We start from the raw sequence: 14,625 nt of genomic DNA on the forward strand, positions 1-14,625 counted from the left end.
GTAGCGGGATCGATGCCCGCATTCTCCAAACGCAGCTTTCCTGGTTTCACGGGAGGCACCTTGCTTTTGTGTTTGATGTTGAAGCTTGGAACCGAGCGCCGTGAGCAACATGGGAAGCCGGAGTGCTCCTCATAACATGTGCCAAGGCATTGCCACGTTTTTGTGGTGGCATCTGTGGCTTCAGCCAAAGTCACGTAGGCAGTATTGGACAAAAGCAATCAATTAAAGAAAGCACGACCAGGCTTCCATGGCCAAGAGACAATATTCCATTAGGGGGAAAGGTGCCAGTGCCATGCTTACGCTGAGAGCTTTGGACTCGTTGAATCACCTGAATCAGGTTCAACTTCTCTTTGTGTGCGAAAGAAAGGCCTTTGGGCCCGCAAGCAAATATCGATTGGCATAGGAAAAGGCAACGTAGCAGAGGATGGTTTCGATCCATCGACCTCTGGGTTATGGGCCCAGCACGCTTCCGCTGCGCCACTCTGCTCTTGTCGCTGGCCATCCTCATGGATTTCGACAAGCGAATCCCAAGTCAAGCGTGGGCGAGAGCTGGACTCTCCTAGGCCAGCTGAGCGAGGGTGGTGGCGCCTGGCCCGGCGTGGAGCATTGGTGGTTCAGTGGTAGAATTCTCGCCTGCCACGCGGGAGGCCCGGGTTCGATTCCCGGCCAATGCAATTATGGGCTCTTGGTGTTTGTAGCTCTCTCCCCCAATTTCCAGCCCCATGGAATGCCTCAAGGCACAAGGTGTTTCTTGTCGAGAATGTATTAGGCGGTGTGAGTGCTTTTTGAAACCACCTTCTCCCAATGACATCATTGAAACCCATGGGGCCATACTTCAGAAGGGGCTCAGTTGTCCAAGGTCTTGGGGGAGTGGCTCTCCTGGTGTCTAGCGGCCAGAGCAAGTTGTGGATTTAGCAAAACTGCCTATAGTTTACACATAGCCCAGGAGAGGACAGGGATCAGCCATAGCACAAGCAACAACCTCAAGCAAAGGGGGATTAGCTCAAATGGTAGAGCGCTCGCTTAGCATGCGAGAGGTAGCGGGACCGATGCCCGCATTCTCCAAATGCAGCTTTCCTGATTTGCCAGGAGACACCTTGCTTTTGTGTTTGATGTTGAAGCTTGGAACCGAGCGCCGTGAGCAACATGGGAAGCCGGAGTCCTCCTCATAACGCGTGCCAAGGCGTTGCCACGTTTTTGTGGTGGCAACTGTGGCTTCAGCCAAAGTCACGTAGGCAGTGTTGGACAAAAGCAATCTAGTAAACAAAGCACGAGCAGGCCTCCATGGCCAAGAGACAATATTTCATTAGCGCAAAAGGTGCCAGTGCCATGCTTACGCTGAGAGCTTTGGACTCGTTGAATCACCTGAATCAGGTTCAACTTCTCTTTGTGTGCGAAAGAAAGGCCTTTGGGCCCGCACGCAAGCAAATATCGATTGGCATAGGAAAGGGCAACGTAGCAGAGGATGGTTTCGATCCATCGACCTCTGGGTTATGGGCCCAGCACGCTTCCGCTGCGCCACTCTGCTCTTGTCGCTGACCAACCTCAACAACCACATGTGGATGTAGTTTGCCAGCGATTCCCACGGGGAGTGGGTCCATGTGGCAAAGTCACAATGTAGACGACTAGGCGTTTCCATTGATTTTCGACCAGCGAATCCCAAGTCAAGCGTGGGCGAGAGCTGGACTCTCCTAGACCAGCTGAGCGAGGGTGGTGGCAAGTGGCCCGGCGTGGAGCATTGGTGGTTCAGTGGTAGAATTCTCACCTGCCACGCGGGAGGCCCGGGTTCGATTCCCGGCCAATGCAATTATGGGCTCTTTGTGTTTGCAGCGCTCTCCCCCAATTTCCAGCCCCGTGGAGTGCATCAAGGCACAAGGTGTTTCTTGTCGAGAATGTACTAGGCGGTGTGAGTGCTTTTTGAAACCAGCCTTCTCCCAATTACATCATTGAAACCCATGGGGCCATACCTCTGAAGGGGCTCAGTTGTCAAAGGTCGTAGGAGGGAAAAAAAAGGGGGGTGCAAACCTTCTACGCTAGGAAAGCGGGTGGCTCTCCTGGTGTCTAGCGGCCAGAGCAGGTTGTGGATTTCGCAAAACTGACTATATTTTACACATAGCCCAGGAGAGGACAGGGATCAGCCATAGCGCAAGCAACACACTCGAGCAAAGGGGGATTAGCTCAAGTGGCAGAGCGCTCGCTTTGCATGCGAGAGGTAGCGGGATCGATGCCCGCATTCTCCAAACGCAGCTTTCCTGGTTTCACGGGAGGCACCTTGCTTTTGTGTTTGATGTTGAAGCTTGGAACCGAGCGCCGTGAGCAACATGGGAAGCCGGAGTGCTCCTCATAACATGTGCCAAGGCATTGCCACGTTTTTGTGGTGGCATCTGTGGCTTCAGCCAAAGTCACGTAGGCAGTATTGGACAAAAGCAATCAATTAAAGAAAGCACGACCAGGCTTCCATGGCCAAGAGACAATATTCCATTAGGGGGAAAGGTGCCAGTGCCATGCTTACGCTGAGAGCTTTGGACTCGTTGAATCACCTGAATCAGGTTCAACTTCTCTTTGTGTGCGAAAGAAAGGCCTTTGGGCCCGCAAGCAAATATCGATTGGCATAGGAAAAGGCAACGTAGCAGAGGATGGTTTCGATCCATCGACCTCTGGGTTATGGGCCCAGCACGCTTCCGCTGCGCCACTCTGCTCTTGTCGCTGGCCATCCTCATGGATTTCGACAAGCGAATCCCAAGTCAAGCGTGGGCGAGAGCTGGACTCTCCTAGGCCAGCTGAGCGAGGGTGGTGGCGCCTGGCCCGGCGTGGAGCATTGGTGGTTCAGTGGTAGAATTCTCGCCTGCCACGCGGGAGGCCCGGGTTCGATTCCCGGCCAATGCAATTATGGGCTCTTGGTGTTTGTAGCTCTCTCCCCCAATTTCCAGCCCCATGGAATGCCTCAAGGCACAAGGTGTTTCTTGTCGAGAATGTATTAGGCGGTGTGAGTGCTTTTTGAAACCACCTTCTCCCAATGACATCATTGAAACCCATGGGGCCATACTTCAGAAGGGGCTCAGTTGTCCAAGGTCTTGGGGGAGTGGCTCTCCTGGTGTCTAGCGGCCAGAGCAAGTTGTGGATTTAGCAAAACTGCCTATAGTTTACACATAGCCCAGGAGAGGACAGGGATCAGCCATAGCACAAGCAACAACCTCAAGCAAAGGGGGATTAGCTCAAATGGTAGAGCGCTCGCTTAGCATGCGAGAGGTAGCGGGATCGATGCCCGCATTCTCCAAATGCAGCTTTCCTGATTTGCCAGGAGACACCTTGCTTTTGTGTTTGATGTTGAAGCTTGGAACCGAGCGCCGTGAGCAACATGGGAAGCCGGAGTCCTCCTCATAACGCGTGCCAAGGCGTTGCCACGTTTTTGTGGTGGCAACTGTGGCTTCAGCCAAAGTCACGTAGGCAGTGTTGGACAAAAGCAATCTAGTAAACAAAGCACGAGCAGGCCTCCATGGCCAAGAGACAATATTTCATTAGCGCAAAAGGTGCCAGTGCCATGCTTACGCTGAGAGCTTTGGACTCGTTGAATCACCTGAATCAGGTTCAACTTCTCTTTGTGTGCGAAAGAAAGGCCTTTGGGCCCGCACGCAAGCAAATATCGATTGGCATAGGAAAGGGCAACGTAGCAGAGGATGGTTTCGATCCATCGACCTCTGGGTTATGGGCCCAGCACGCTTCCGCTGCGCCACTCTGCTCTTGTCGCTGACCAACCTCAACAACCACATGTGGATGTAGTTTGCCAGCGATTCCCACGGGGAGTGGGTCCATGTGGCAAAGTCACAATGTAGACGACTAGGCGTTTCCATTGATTTTCGACCAGCGAATCCCAAGTCAAGCGTGGGCGAGAGCTGGACTCTCCTAGACCAGCTGAGCGAGGGTGGTGGCAAGTGGCCCGGCGTGGAGCATTGGTGGTTCAGTGGTAGAATTCTCGCCTGCCACGCGGGAGGCCCGGGTTCGATTCCCGGCCAATGCAATTATGGGCTCTTTGTGTTTGCAGCGCTCTCCCCCAATTTCCAGCCCCGTGGAGTGCATCAAGGCACAAGGTGTTTCTTGTCGAGAATGTACTAGGCGGTGTGAGTGCTTTTTGAAACCAGCCTTCTCCCAATTACATCATTGAAACCCATGGGGCCATACCTCTGAAGGGGCTCAGTTGTCAAAGGTCGTAGGAGGGAAAAAAAAGGGGGGTGCAAACCTTCTACGCTAGGAAAGCGGGTGGCTCTCCTGGTGTCTAGCGGCCAGAGCAGGTTGTGGATTTCGCAAAACTGACTATATTTTACACATAGCCCAGGAGAGGACAGGGATCAGCCATAGCGCAAGCAACACACTCGAGCAAAGGGGGATTAGCTCAAGTGGCAGAGCGCTCGCTTTGCATGCGAGAGGTAGCGGGATCGATGCCCGCATTCTCCAAACGCAGCTTTCCTGGTTTCACGGGAGGCACCTTGCTTTTGTGTTTGATGTTGAAGCTTGGAACCGAGCGCCGTGAGCAACATGGGAAGCCGGAGTGCTCCTCATAACATGTGCCAAGGCATTGCCACGTTTTTGTGGTGGCATCTGTGGCTTCAGCCAAAGTCACGTAGGCAGTATTGGACAAAAGCAATCAATTAAAGAAAGCACGACCAGGCTTCCATGGCCAAGAGACAATATTCCATTAGGGGGAAAGGTGCCAGTGCCATGCTTACGCTGAGAGCTTTGGACTCGTTGAATCACCTGAATCAGGTTCAACTTCTCTTTGTGTGCGAAAGAAAGGCCTTTGGGCCCGCAAGCAAATATCGATTGGCATAGGAAAAGGCAACGTAGCAGAGGATGGTTTCGATCCATCGACCTCTGGGTTATGGGCCCAGCACGCTTCCGCTGCGCCACTCTGCTCTTGTCGCTGACCATCCTCATGGATTTCGACAAGCGAATCCCAAGTCAAGCGTGGGCGAGAGCTGGACTCTCCTAGGCCAGCTGAGCGAGGGTGGTGGCGCCTGGCCCGGCGTGGAGCATTGGTGGTTCAGTGGTAGAATTCTCGCCTGCCACGCGGGAGGCCCGGGTTCGATTCCCGGCCAATGCAATTATGGGCTCTTGGTGTTTGTAGCTCTCTCCCCCAATTTCCAGCCCCATGGAATGCCTCAAGGCACAAGGTGTTTCTTGTCGAGAATGTATTAGGCGGTGTGAGTGCTTTTTGAAACCACCTTCTCCCAATGACATCATTGAAACCCATGGGGCCATACTTCAGAAGGGGCTCAGTTGTCCAAGGTCTTGGGGGAGTGGCTCTCCTGGTGTCTAGCGGCCAGAGCAAGTTGTGGATTTAGCAAAACTGCCTATAGTTTACACATAGCCCAGGAGAGGACAGGGATCAGCCATAGCACAAGCAACAACCTCAAGCAACAACCTCAAGCAACAACCTCAAGCAAAGGGGGATTAGCTCAAATGGTAGAGCGCTCGCTTAGCATGCGAGAGGTAGCGGGATCGATGCCCGCATTCTCCAAATGCAGCTTTCCTGATTTGCCAGGAGACACCTTGCTTTTGTGTTTGATGTTGAAGCTTGGAACCGAGCGCCGTGAGCAACATGGGAAGCCGGAGTCCTCCTCATAACGCGTGCCAAGGCGTTGCCACGTTTTTGTGGTGGCAACTGTGGCTTCAGCCAAAGTCACGTAGGCAGTGTTGGACAAAAGCAATCTAGTAAACAAAGCACGAGCAGGCCTCCATGGCCAAGAGACAATATTTCATTAGCGCAAAAGGTGCCAGTGCCATGCTTACGCTGAGAGCTTTGGACTCGTTGAATCACCTGAATCAGGTTCAACTTCTCTTTGTGTGCGAAAGAAAGGCCTTTGGGCCCGCACGCAAGCAAATATCGATTGGCATAGGAAAGGGCAACGTAGCAGAGGATGGTTTCGATCCATCGACCTCTGGGTTATGGGCCCAGCACGCTTCCGCTGCGCCACTCTGCTCTTGTCGCTGACCAACCTCAACAACCACATGTGGATGTAGTTTGCCAGCGATTCCCACGGGGAGTGGGTCCATGTGGCAAAGTCACAATGTAGACGACTAGGCGTTTCCATTGATTTTCGACCAGCGAATCCCAAGTCAAGCGTGGGCGAGAGCTGGACTCTCCTAGACCAGCTGAGCGAGGGTGGTGGCAAGTGGCCCGGCGTGGAGCATTGGTGGTTCAGTGGTAGAATTCTCGCCTGCCACGCGGGAGGCCCGGGTTCGATTCCCGGCCAATGCAATTATGGGCTCTTTGTGTTTGCAGCGCTCTCCCCCAATTTCCAGCCCTGTGGAGTGCATCAAGGCACAAGGTGTTTCTTGTCGAGAATGTACTAGGCGGTGTGAGTGCTTTTTGAAACCAGCCTTCTCCCAATTACATCATTGAAACCCATGGGGCCATACCTCTGAAGGGGCTCAGTTGTCAAAGGTCGTAGGAGGGAAAAAAAAGGGGGGTGCAAACCTTCTACGCTAGGAAAGCGGGTGGCTCTCCTGGTGTCTAGCGGCCAGAGCAGGTTGTGGATTTCGCAAAACTGACTATATTTTACACATAGCCCAGGAGAGGACAGGGATCAGCCATAGTGCAAGCAACACACTCGAGCAAAGGGGGATTAGCTCAAGTGGCAGAGCGCTCGCTTTGCATGCGAGAGGTAGCGGGATCGATGCCCGCATTCTCCAAACGCAGCTTTCCTGGTTTCACGGGAGGCACCTTGCTTTTGTGTTTGATGTTGAAGCTTGGAACCGAGCGCCGTGAGCAACACGGGAAGCCGGAGTGCTCCTCATAACATGTGCCAAGGCATTGCCACGTTTTTGTGGTGGCATCTGTGGCTTCAGCCAAAGTCACGTAGGCAGTATTGGACAAAAGCAATCAATTAAAGAAAGCACGACCAGGCTTCCATGGCCAAGAGACAATATTCCATTAGGGGGAAAGGTGCCAGTGCCATGCTTACGCTGAGAGCTTTGGACTCGTTGAATCACCTGAATCAGGTTCAACTTCTCTTTGTGTGCGAAAGAAAGGCCTTTGGGCCCGCAAGCAAATATCGATTGGCATAGGAAAAGGCAACGTAGCAGAGGATGGTTTCGATCCATCGACCTCTGGGTTATGGGCCCAGCACGCTTCCGCTGCGCCACTCTGCTCTTGTCGCTGGCCATCCTCATGGATTTCGACAAGCGAATCCCAAGTCAAGCGTGGGCGAGAGCTGGACTCTCCTAGGCCAGCTGAGCGAGGGTGGTGGCGCCTGGCCCGGCGTGGAGCATTGGTGGTTCAGTGGTAGAATTCTCGCCTGCCACGCGGGAGGCCCGGGTTCGATTCCCGGCCAATGCAATTATGGGCTCTTGGTGTTTGTAGCTCTCTCCCCCAATTTCCAGCCCCATGGAATGCCTCAAGGCACAAGGTGTTTCTTGTCGAGAATGTATTAGGCGGTGTGAGTGCTTTTTGAAACCACCTTCTCCCAATGACATCATTGAAACCCATGGGGCCATACTTCAGAAGGGGCTCAGTTGTCCAAGGTCTTGGGGGAGTGGCTCTCCTGGTGTCTAGCGGCCAGAGCAAGTTGTGGATTTAGCAAAACTGCCTATAGTTTACACATAGCCCAGGAGAGGACAGGGATCAGCCATAGCACAAGCAACAACCTCAAGCAAAGGGGGATTAGCTCAAATGGTAGAGCGCTCGCTTAGCATGCGAGAGGTAGCGGGATCGATGCCCGCATTCTCCAAATGCAGCTTTCCTGATTTGCCAGGAGACACCTTGCTTTTGTGTTTGATGTTGAAGCTTGGAACCGAGCGCCGTGAGCAACATGGGAAGCCGGAGTCCTCCTCATAACGCGTGCCAAGGCGTTGCCACGTTTTTGTGGTGGCAACTGTGGCTTCAGCCAAAGTCACGTAGGCAGTGTTGGACAAAAGCAATCTAGTAAACAAAGCACGAGCAGGCCTCCATGGCCAAGAGACAATATTTCATTAGCGCAAAAGGTGCCAGTGCCATGCTTACGCTGAGAGCTTTGGACTCGTTGAATCACCTGAATCAGGTTCAACTTCTCTTTGTGTGTGAAAGAAAGGCCTTTGGGCCCGCACGCAAGCAAATATCGATTGGCATAGGAAAGGGCAACGTAGCAGAGGATGGTTTCAATCCATCGACCTCTGGGTTATGGGCCCAGCACGCTTCCGCTGCGCCACTCTGCTCTTGTCGCTGACCAACCTCAACAACCACATGTGGATGTAGTTTGCCAGCGATTCCCACGGGGAGTGGGTCCATGTGGCAAAGTCACAATGTAGACGACTAGGCGTTTCCATTGATTTTCGACCAGCGAATCCCAAGTCAAGCGTGGGCGAGAGCTGGACTCTCCTAGACCAGCTGAGCGAGGGTGGTGGCAAGTGGCCCGGCGTGGAGCATTGGTGGTTCAGTGGTAGAATTCTCGCCTGCCACGCGGGAGGCCCGGGTTCGATTCCCGGCCAATGCAATTATGGGCTCTTTGTGTTTGCAGCGCTCTCCCCCAATTTCCAGCCCCGTGGAGTGCATCAAGGCACAAGGTGTTTCTTGTCGAGAATGTACTAGGCGGTGTGAGTGCTTTTTGAAACCAGCCTTCTCCCAATTACATCATTGAAACCCATGGGGCCATACCTCTGAAGGGGCTCAGTTGTCAAAGGTCGTAGGAGGGAAAAAAAAGGGGGGTGCAAACCTTCTACGCTAGGAAAGCGGGTGGCTCTCCTGGTGTCTAGCGGCCAGAGCAGGTTGTGGATTTCGCAAAACTGACTATATTTTACACATAGCCCAGGAGAGGACAGGGATCAGCCATAGCGCAAGCAACACACTCGAGCAAAGGGGGATTAGCTCAAGTGGCAGAGCGCTCGCTTTGCATGCGAGAGGTAGCGGGATCGATGCCCGCATTCTCCAAACGCAGCTTTCCTGGTTTCACGGGAGGCACCTTGCTTTTGTGTTTGATGTTGAAGCTTGGAACCGAGCGCCGTGAGCAACATGGGAAGCCGGAGTGCTCCTCATAACATGTGCCAAGGCATTGCCACGTTTTTGTGGTGGCATCTGTGGCTTCAGCCAAAGTCACGTAGGCAGTATTGGACAAAAGCAATCAATTAAAGAAAGCACGACCAGGCTTCCATGGCCAAGAGACAATATTCCATTAGGGGGAAAGGTGCCAGTGCCATGCTTACGCTGAGAGCTTTGGACTCGTTGAATCACCTGAATCAGGTTCAACTTCTCTTTGTGTGCGAAAGAAAGGCCTTTGGGCCCGCAAGCAAATATCGATTGGCATAGGAAAAGGCAACGTAGCAGAGGATGGTTTCGATCCATCGACCTCTGGGTTATGGGCCCAGCACGCTTCCGCTGCGCCACTCTGCTCTTGTCGCTGACCATCCTCATGGATTTCGACAAGCGAATCCCAAGTCAAGCGTGGGCGAGAGCTGGACTCTCCTAGGCCAGCTGAGCGAGGGTGGTGGCGCCTGGCCCGGCGTGGAGCATTGGTGGTTCAGTGGTAGAATTCTCGCCTGCCACGCGGGAGGCCCGGGTTCGATTCCCGGCCAATGCAATTATGGGCTCTTGGTGTTTGTAGCTCTCTCCCCCAATTTCCAGCCCCATGGAATGCCTCAAGGCACAAGGTGTTTCTTGTCGAGAATGTATTAGGCGGTGTGAGTGCTTTTTGAAACCACCTTCTCCCAATGACATCATTGAAACCCATGGGGCCATACTTCAGAAGGGGCTCAGTTGTCCAAGGTCTTGGGGGAGTGGCTCTCCTGGTGTCTAGCGGCCAGAGCAAGTTGTGGATTTAGCAAAACTGCCTATAGTTTACACATAGCCCAGGAGAGGACAGGGATCAGCCATAGCACAAGCAACAACCTCAAGCAAAGGGGGATTAGCTCAAATGGTAGAGCGCTCGCTTAGCATGCGAGAGGTAGCGGGATCGATGCCCGCATTCTCCAAATGCAGCTTTCCTGATTTGCCAGGAGACACCTTGCTTTTGTGTTTGATGTTGAAGCTTGGAACCGAGCGCCGTGAGCAACATGGGAAGCCGGAGTCCTCCTCATAACGCGTGCCAAGGCGTTGCCACGTTTTTGTGGTGGCAACTGTGGCTTCAGCCAAAGTCACGTAGGCAGTGTTGGACAAAAGCAATCTAGTAAACAAAGTACGAGCAGGCCTCCATGGCCAAGAGACAATATTTCATTAGCGCAAAAGGTACCAGTGCCATGCTTACGCTGAGAGCTTTGGACTCGTTGAATCACCTGAATCAGGTTCAACTTCTCTTTGTGTGCGAAAGAAAGGCCTTTGGGCCCGCACGCAAGCAAATATCGATTGGCATAGGAAAGGGCAACGTAGCAGAGGATGGTTTCGATCCATCGACCTCTGGGTTATGGGCCCAGCACGCTTCCGCTGCGCCACTCTGCTCTTGTCGCTGACCAACCTCAACAACCACATGTGGATGTAGTTTGCCAGCGATTCCCACGGGGAGTGGGTCCATGTGGCAAAGTCACAATGTAGACGACTAGGCGTTTCCATTGATTTTCGACCAGCGAATCCCAAGTCAAGCGTGGGCGAGAGCTGGACTCTCCTAGACCAGCTGAGCGAGGGTGGTGGCAAGTGGCCCGGCGTGGAGCATTGGTGGTTCAGTGGTAGAATTCTCGCCTGCCACGCGGGAGGCCCGGGTTCGATTCCCGGCCAATGCAATTATGGGCTCTTTGTGTTTGCAGCGCTCTCCCCCAATTTCCAGCCCCGTGGAGTGCATCAAGGCACAAGGTGTTTCTTGTCGAGAATGTACTAGGCGGTGTGAGTGCTTTTTGAAACCAGCCTTCTCCCAATTACATCATTGAAACCCATGGGGCCATACCTCTGAAGGGGCTCAGTTGTCAAAGGTCGTAGGAGGGAAAAAAAAGGGGGGTGCAAACCTTCTACGCTAGGAAAGCGGGTGGCTCTCCTGGTGTCTAGCGGCCAGAGCAGGTTGTGGATTTCGCAAAACTGACTATATTTTACACATAGCCCAGGAGAGGACAGGGATCAGCCATAGCGCAAGCAACACACTCGAGCAAAGGGGGATTAGCTCAAGTGGCAGAGCGCTCGCTTTGCATGCGAGAGGTAGCGGGATCGATGCCCGCATTCTCCAAACGCAGCTTTCCTGGTTTCACGGGAGGCACCTTGCTTTTGTGTTTGATGTTGAAGCTTGGAACCGAGCGCCGTGAGCAACATGGGAAGCCGGAGTGCTCCTCATAACATGTGCCAAGGCATTGCCACGTTTTTGTGGTGGCATCTGTGGCTTCAGCCAAAGTCACGTAGGCAGTATTGGACAAAAGCAATCAATTAAAGAAAGCACGACCAGGCTTCCATGGCCAAGAGACAATATTCCATTAGGGGGAAAGGTGCCAGTGCCATGCTTACGCTGAGAGCTTTGGACTCGTTGAATCACCTGAATCAGGTTCAACTTCTCTTTGTGTGCGAAAGAAAGGCCTTTGGGCCCGCAAGCAAATATCGATTGGCATAGGAAAAGGCAACGTAGCAGAGGATGGTTTCGATCCATCGACCTCTGGGTTATGGGCCCAGCACGCTTCCGCTGCGCCACTCTGCTCTTGTCGCTGGCCATCCTCATGGATTTCGACAAGCGAATCCCAAGTCAAGCGTGGGCGAGAGCTGGACTCTCCTAGGCCAGCTGAGCGAGGGTGGTGGCGCCTGGCCCGGCGTGGAGCATTGGTGGTTCAGTGGTAGAATTCTCGCCTGCCACGCGGGAGGCCCGGGTTCGATTCCCGGCCAATGCAATTATGGGCTCTTGGTGTTTGTAGCTCTCTCCCCCAATTTCCAGCCCCATGGAATGCCTCAAGGCACAAGGTGTTTCTTGTCGAGAATGTATTAGGCGGTGTGAGTGCTTTTTGAAACCACCTTCTCCCAATGACATCATTGAAACCCATGGGGCCATACTTCAGAAGGGGCTCAGTTGTCCAAGGTCTTGGGGGAGTGGCTCTCCTGGTGTCTAGCGGCCAGAGCAAGTTGTGGATTTAGCAAAACTGCCTATAGTTTACACATAGCCCAGGAGAGGACAGGGATCAGCCATAGCACAAGCAACAACCTCAAGCAAAGGGGGATTAGCTCAAATGGTAGAGTGCTCGCTTAGCATGCGAGAGGTAGCGGGATTGATGCCCGCATTCTCCAAATGCAGCTTTCCTGATTTGCCAGGAGACACCTTGCTTTTGTGTTTGATGTTGAAGCTTGGAACCGAGCGCCGTGAGCAACATGGGAAGCCGGAGTCCTCCTCATAACGCGTGCCAAGGCGTTGCCACGTTTTTGTGGTGGCAACTGTGGCTTCAGCCAAAGTCACGTAGGCAGTGTTGGACAAAAGCAATCTAGTAAACAAAGCACGAGCAGGCCTCCATGGCCAAGAGACAATATTTCATTAGCGCAAAAGGTGCCAGTGCCATGCTTACGCTGAGAGCTTTGGACTCGTTGAATCACCTGAATCAGGTTCAACTTCTCTTTGTGTGCGAAAGAAAGGCCTTTGGGCCCGCACGCAAGCAAATATCGATTGGCATAGGAAAGGGCAACGTAGCAGAGGATGGTTTCGATCCATCGACCTCTGGGTTATGGGCCCAGCACGCTTCCGCTGCGCCACTCTGCTCTTGTCGCTGACCAACCTCAACAACCACATGTGGATGTAGTTTGCCAGCGATTCCCACGGGGAGTGGGTCCATGTGGCAAAGTCACAATGTAGACGACTAGGCGTTTCCATTGATTTTCGACCAGCGAATCCCAAGTCAAGCGTGGGCGAGAGCTGGACTCTCCTAGACCAGCTGAGCGAGGGTGGTGGCAAGTGGCCCGGCGTGGAGCATTGGTGGTTCAGTGGTAGAATTCTCGCCTGCCACGCGGGAGGCCCGGGTTCGATTCCCGGCCAATGCAATTATGGGCTCTTTGTGTTTGCAGCGCTCTCCCCCAATTTCCAGCCCCGTGGAGTGCATCAAGGCACAAGGTGTTTCTTGTCGAGAATGTACTAGGCGGTGTGAGTGCTTTTTGAAACCAGCCTTCTCCCAATTACATCATTGAAACCCATGGGGCCATACCTCTGAAGGGGCTCAGTTGTCAAAGGTCGTAGGAGGGAAAAAAAGGGGGGTGCAAACCTTCTACGCTAGGAAAGCGGGTGGCTCTCCTGGTGTCTAGCGGCCAGAGCAGGTTGTGGATTTCGCAAAACTGACTATATTTTACACATAGCCCAGGAGAGGACAGGGATCAGCCATAGCTCAAGCAACACACTCGAGCAAAGGGGGATTAGCTCAAGTGGCAGAGCGCTCGCTTTGCATGCGAGAGGTAGCGGGATCGATGCCCGCATTCTCCAAACGCAGCTTTCCTGGTTTCACGGGAGGCACCTTGCTTTTGTGTTTGATGTTGAAGCTTGGAACCGAGCGCCGTGAGCAACATGGGAAGCCGGAGTGCTCCTCATAACATGTGCCAAGGCATTGCCACGTTTTTGTGGTGGCATCTGTGGCTTCAGCCAAAGTCACGTAGGCAGTATTGGACAAAAGCAATCAATTAAAGAAAGCACGACCAGGCTTCCATGGCCAAGAGACAATATTCCATTAGGGGGAAAGGTGCCAGTGCCATGCTTACGCTGAGAGCTTTGGACTCGTTGAATCACCTGAATCAGGTTCAACTTCTCTTTGTGTGCGAAAGAAAGGCCTTTGGGCCCGCAAGCAAATATCGATTGGCATAGGAAAAGGCAACGTAGCAGAGGATGGTTTCGATCCATCGACCTCTGGGTTATGGGCCCAGCACGCTTCCGCTGCGCCACTCTGCTCTTGTCGCTGACCATCCTCATGGATTTCGACAAGCGAATCCCAAGTCAAGCGTGGGCGAGAGCTGGACTCTCCTAGGCCAGCTGAGCGAGGGTGGTGGCGCCTGGCCCGGCGTGGAGCATTGGTGGTTCAGTGGTAGAATTCTCGCCTGCCACGCGGGAGGCCCGGGTTCGATTCCCGGCCAATGCAATTATGGGCTCTTGGTGTTTGTAGCTCTCTCCCCCAATTTCCAGCCCCATGGAATGCCTCAAGGCACAAGGTGTTTCTTGTCGAGAATGTATTAGGCGGTGTGAGTGCTTTTTGAAACCACCTTCTCCCAATGACATCATTGAAACCCATGGGGCCATACTTCAGAAGGGGCTCAGTTGTCCAAGGTCTTGGGGAGTGGCTCTCCTGGTGTCTAGCGGCCAGAGCAAGTTGTGGATTTAGCAAAACTGCCTATAGTTTACACATAGCCCAGGAGAGGACAGGGATCAGCCATAGCACAAGCAACAACCTCAAGCAAAGGGGGATTAGCTCAAATGGTAGAGCGCTCGCTTAGCATGCGAGAGGTAGCGGGATCGATGCCCGCATTCTCCAAATGCAGCTTTCCTGATTTGCCAGGAGACACCTTGCTTTTGTGTTTGATGTTGAAGCTTGGAACCGAGCGCCGTGAGCAACATGGGAAGCCGGAGTCCTCCTCATAACGCGTGCCAAGGCGTTGCCACGTTTTTGTGGTGGCAACTGTGGCTTCAGCCAAAGTCACGTAGGCAGTGTTGGACAAAAGCAATCTAGTAAACAAAGCACGAGCAGGCCTCCATGGCCAAGAGACAATATTTCATTAGCGCAAAAGGTGCCAGTGCC

At 53.3% G+C, this 14,625-nt stretch overlaps 23 non-coding genes across 23 annotated transcripts; all 23 read left to right on the forward strand.

Annotated features, from left to right (window-relative positions):
- Positions 1 to 603: 603 nt before the first annotated feature.
- Positions 604 to 674, forward strand: TRNAG-GCC (transfer RNA glycine (anticodon GCC)). Its single transcript has one exon. It is a non-coding gene; the product is annotated as a tRNA-Gly (tRNA).
- A 1,493-nt stretch (positions 675 to 2,167) lies between these two features.
- Positions 2,168 to 2,240, forward strand: TRNAA-UGC (transfer RNA alanine (anticodon UGC)). Its single transcript has one exon. It is a non-coding gene; the product is annotated as a tRNA-Ala (tRNA).
- A 575-nt stretch (positions 2,241 to 2,815) lies between these two features.
- On the forward strand, positions 2,816 to 2,886 carry TRNAG-GCC (transfer RNA glycine (anticodon GCC)). The gene has a single exon. It is a non-coding gene; the product is annotated as a tRNA-Gly (tRNA).
- Positions 2,887 to 3,204: 318 nt separating this feature from the next.
- On the forward strand, positions 3,205 to 3,277 carry TRNAA-AGC (transfer RNA alanine (anticodon AGC)). The gene has a single exon. It is a non-coding gene; the product is annotated as a tRNA-Ala (tRNA).
- Positions 3,278 to 3,947: 670 nt separating this feature from the next.
- Positions 3,948 to 4,018, forward strand: TRNAG-GCC (transfer RNA glycine (anticodon GCC)). The gene has a single exon. It is a non-coding gene; the product is annotated as a tRNA-Gly (tRNA).
- Positions 4,019 to 4,379: 361 nt separating this feature from the next.
- On the forward strand, positions 4,380 to 4,452 carry TRNAA-UGC (transfer RNA alanine (anticodon UGC)). Its single transcript has one exon. It is a non-coding gene; the product is annotated as a tRNA-Ala (tRNA).
- Positions 4,453 to 5,027: 575 nt separating this feature from the next.
- Positions 5,028 to 5,098, forward strand: TRNAG-GCC (transfer RNA glycine (anticodon GCC)). Its single transcript has one exon. It is a non-coding gene; the product is annotated as a tRNA-Gly (tRNA).
- A 344-nt stretch (positions 5,099 to 5,442) lies between these two features.
- Positions 5,443 to 5,515, forward strand: TRNAA-AGC (transfer RNA alanine (anticodon AGC)). Its single transcript has one exon. It is a non-coding gene; the product is annotated as a tRNA-Ala (tRNA).
- Positions 5,516 to 6,185: 670 nt separating this feature from the next.
- TRNAG-GCC (transfer RNA glycine (anticodon GCC)) lies at positions 6,186 to 6,256 on the forward strand. The gene has a single exon. It is a non-coding gene; the product is annotated as a tRNA-Gly (tRNA).
- A 361-nt stretch (positions 6,257 to 6,617) lies between these two features.
- TRNAA-UGC (transfer RNA alanine (anticodon UGC)) lies at positions 6,618 to 6,690 on the forward strand. Its single transcript has one exon. It is a non-coding gene; the product is annotated as a tRNA-Ala (tRNA).
- Positions 6,691 to 7,265: 575 nt separating this feature from the next.
- On the forward strand, positions 7,266 to 7,336 carry TRNAG-GCC (transfer RNA glycine (anticodon GCC)). The gene has a single exon. It is a non-coding gene; the product is annotated as a tRNA-Gly (tRNA).
- Positions 7,337 to 7,654: 318 nt separating this feature from the next.
- On the forward strand, positions 7,655 to 7,727 carry TRNAA-AGC (transfer RNA alanine (anticodon AGC)). Its single transcript has one exon. It is a non-coding gene; the product is annotated as a tRNA-Ala (tRNA).
- A 670-nt stretch (positions 7,728 to 8,397) lies between these two features.
- Positions 8,398 to 8,468, forward strand: TRNAG-GCC (transfer RNA glycine (anticodon GCC)). Its single transcript has one exon. It is a non-coding gene; the product is annotated as a tRNA-Gly (tRNA).
- A 361-nt stretch (positions 8,469 to 8,829) lies between these two features.
- Positions 8,830 to 8,902, forward strand: TRNAA-UGC (transfer RNA alanine (anticodon UGC)). The gene has a single exon. It is a non-coding gene; the product is annotated as a tRNA-Ala (tRNA).
- Positions 8,903 to 9,477: 575 nt separating this feature from the next.
- On the forward strand, positions 9,478 to 9,548 carry TRNAG-GCC (transfer RNA glycine (anticodon GCC)). Its single transcript has one exon. It is a non-coding gene; the product is annotated as a tRNA-Gly (tRNA).
- A 318-nt stretch (positions 9,549 to 9,866) lies between these two features.
- Positions 9,867 to 9,939, forward strand: TRNAA-AGC (transfer RNA alanine (anticodon AGC)). The gene has a single exon. It is a non-coding gene; the product is annotated as a tRNA-Ala (tRNA).
- A 670-nt stretch (positions 9,940 to 10,609) lies between these two features.
- Positions 10,610 to 10,680, forward strand: TRNAG-GCC (transfer RNA glycine (anticodon GCC)). Its single transcript has one exon. It is a non-coding gene; the product is annotated as a tRNA-Gly (tRNA).
- A 361-nt stretch (positions 10,681 to 11,041) lies between these two features.
- TRNAA-UGC (transfer RNA alanine (anticodon UGC)) lies at positions 11,042 to 11,114 on the forward strand. Its single transcript has one exon. It is a non-coding gene; the product is annotated as a tRNA-Ala (tRNA).
- A 575-nt stretch (positions 11,115 to 11,689) lies between these two features.
- Positions 11,690 to 11,760, forward strand: TRNAG-GCC (transfer RNA glycine (anticodon GCC)). The gene has a single exon. It is a non-coding gene; the product is annotated as a tRNA-Gly (tRNA).
- Positions 11,761 to 12,821: 1,061 nt separating this feature from the next.
- TRNAG-GCC (transfer RNA glycine (anticodon GCC)) lies at positions 12,822 to 12,892 on the forward strand. The gene has a single exon. It is a non-coding gene; the product is annotated as a tRNA-Gly (tRNA).
- A 360-nt stretch (positions 12,893 to 13,252) lies between these two features.
- On the forward strand, positions 13,253 to 13,325 carry TRNAA-UGC (transfer RNA alanine (anticodon UGC)). Its single transcript has one exon. It is a non-coding gene; the product is annotated as a tRNA-Ala (tRNA).
- A 575-nt stretch (positions 13,326 to 13,900) lies between these two features.
- On the forward strand, positions 13,901 to 13,971 carry TRNAG-GCC (transfer RNA glycine (anticodon GCC)). The gene has a single exon. It is a non-coding gene; the product is annotated as a tRNA-Gly (tRNA).
- A 317-nt stretch (positions 13,972 to 14,288) lies between these two features.
- TRNAA-AGC (transfer RNA alanine (anticodon AGC)) lies at positions 14,289 to 14,361 on the forward strand. Its single transcript has one exon. It is a non-coding gene; the product is annotated as a tRNA-Ala (tRNA).
- Positions 14,362 to 14,625: the final 264 nt, after the last annotated feature.

Source organism: Lithobates pipiens, unplaced genomic scaffold (assembly GCF_037356315.1).
Source record: "Lithobates pipiens isolate NorthernLeopardFrog02 unplaced genomic scaffold, aLitPip1_a1.2 Scaffold_18, whole genome shotgun sequence".
In the NCBI taxonomy this organism is placed as follows: Eukaryota; Metazoa; Chordata; class Amphibia; order Anura; family Ranidae; genus Lithobates; species Lithobates pipiens.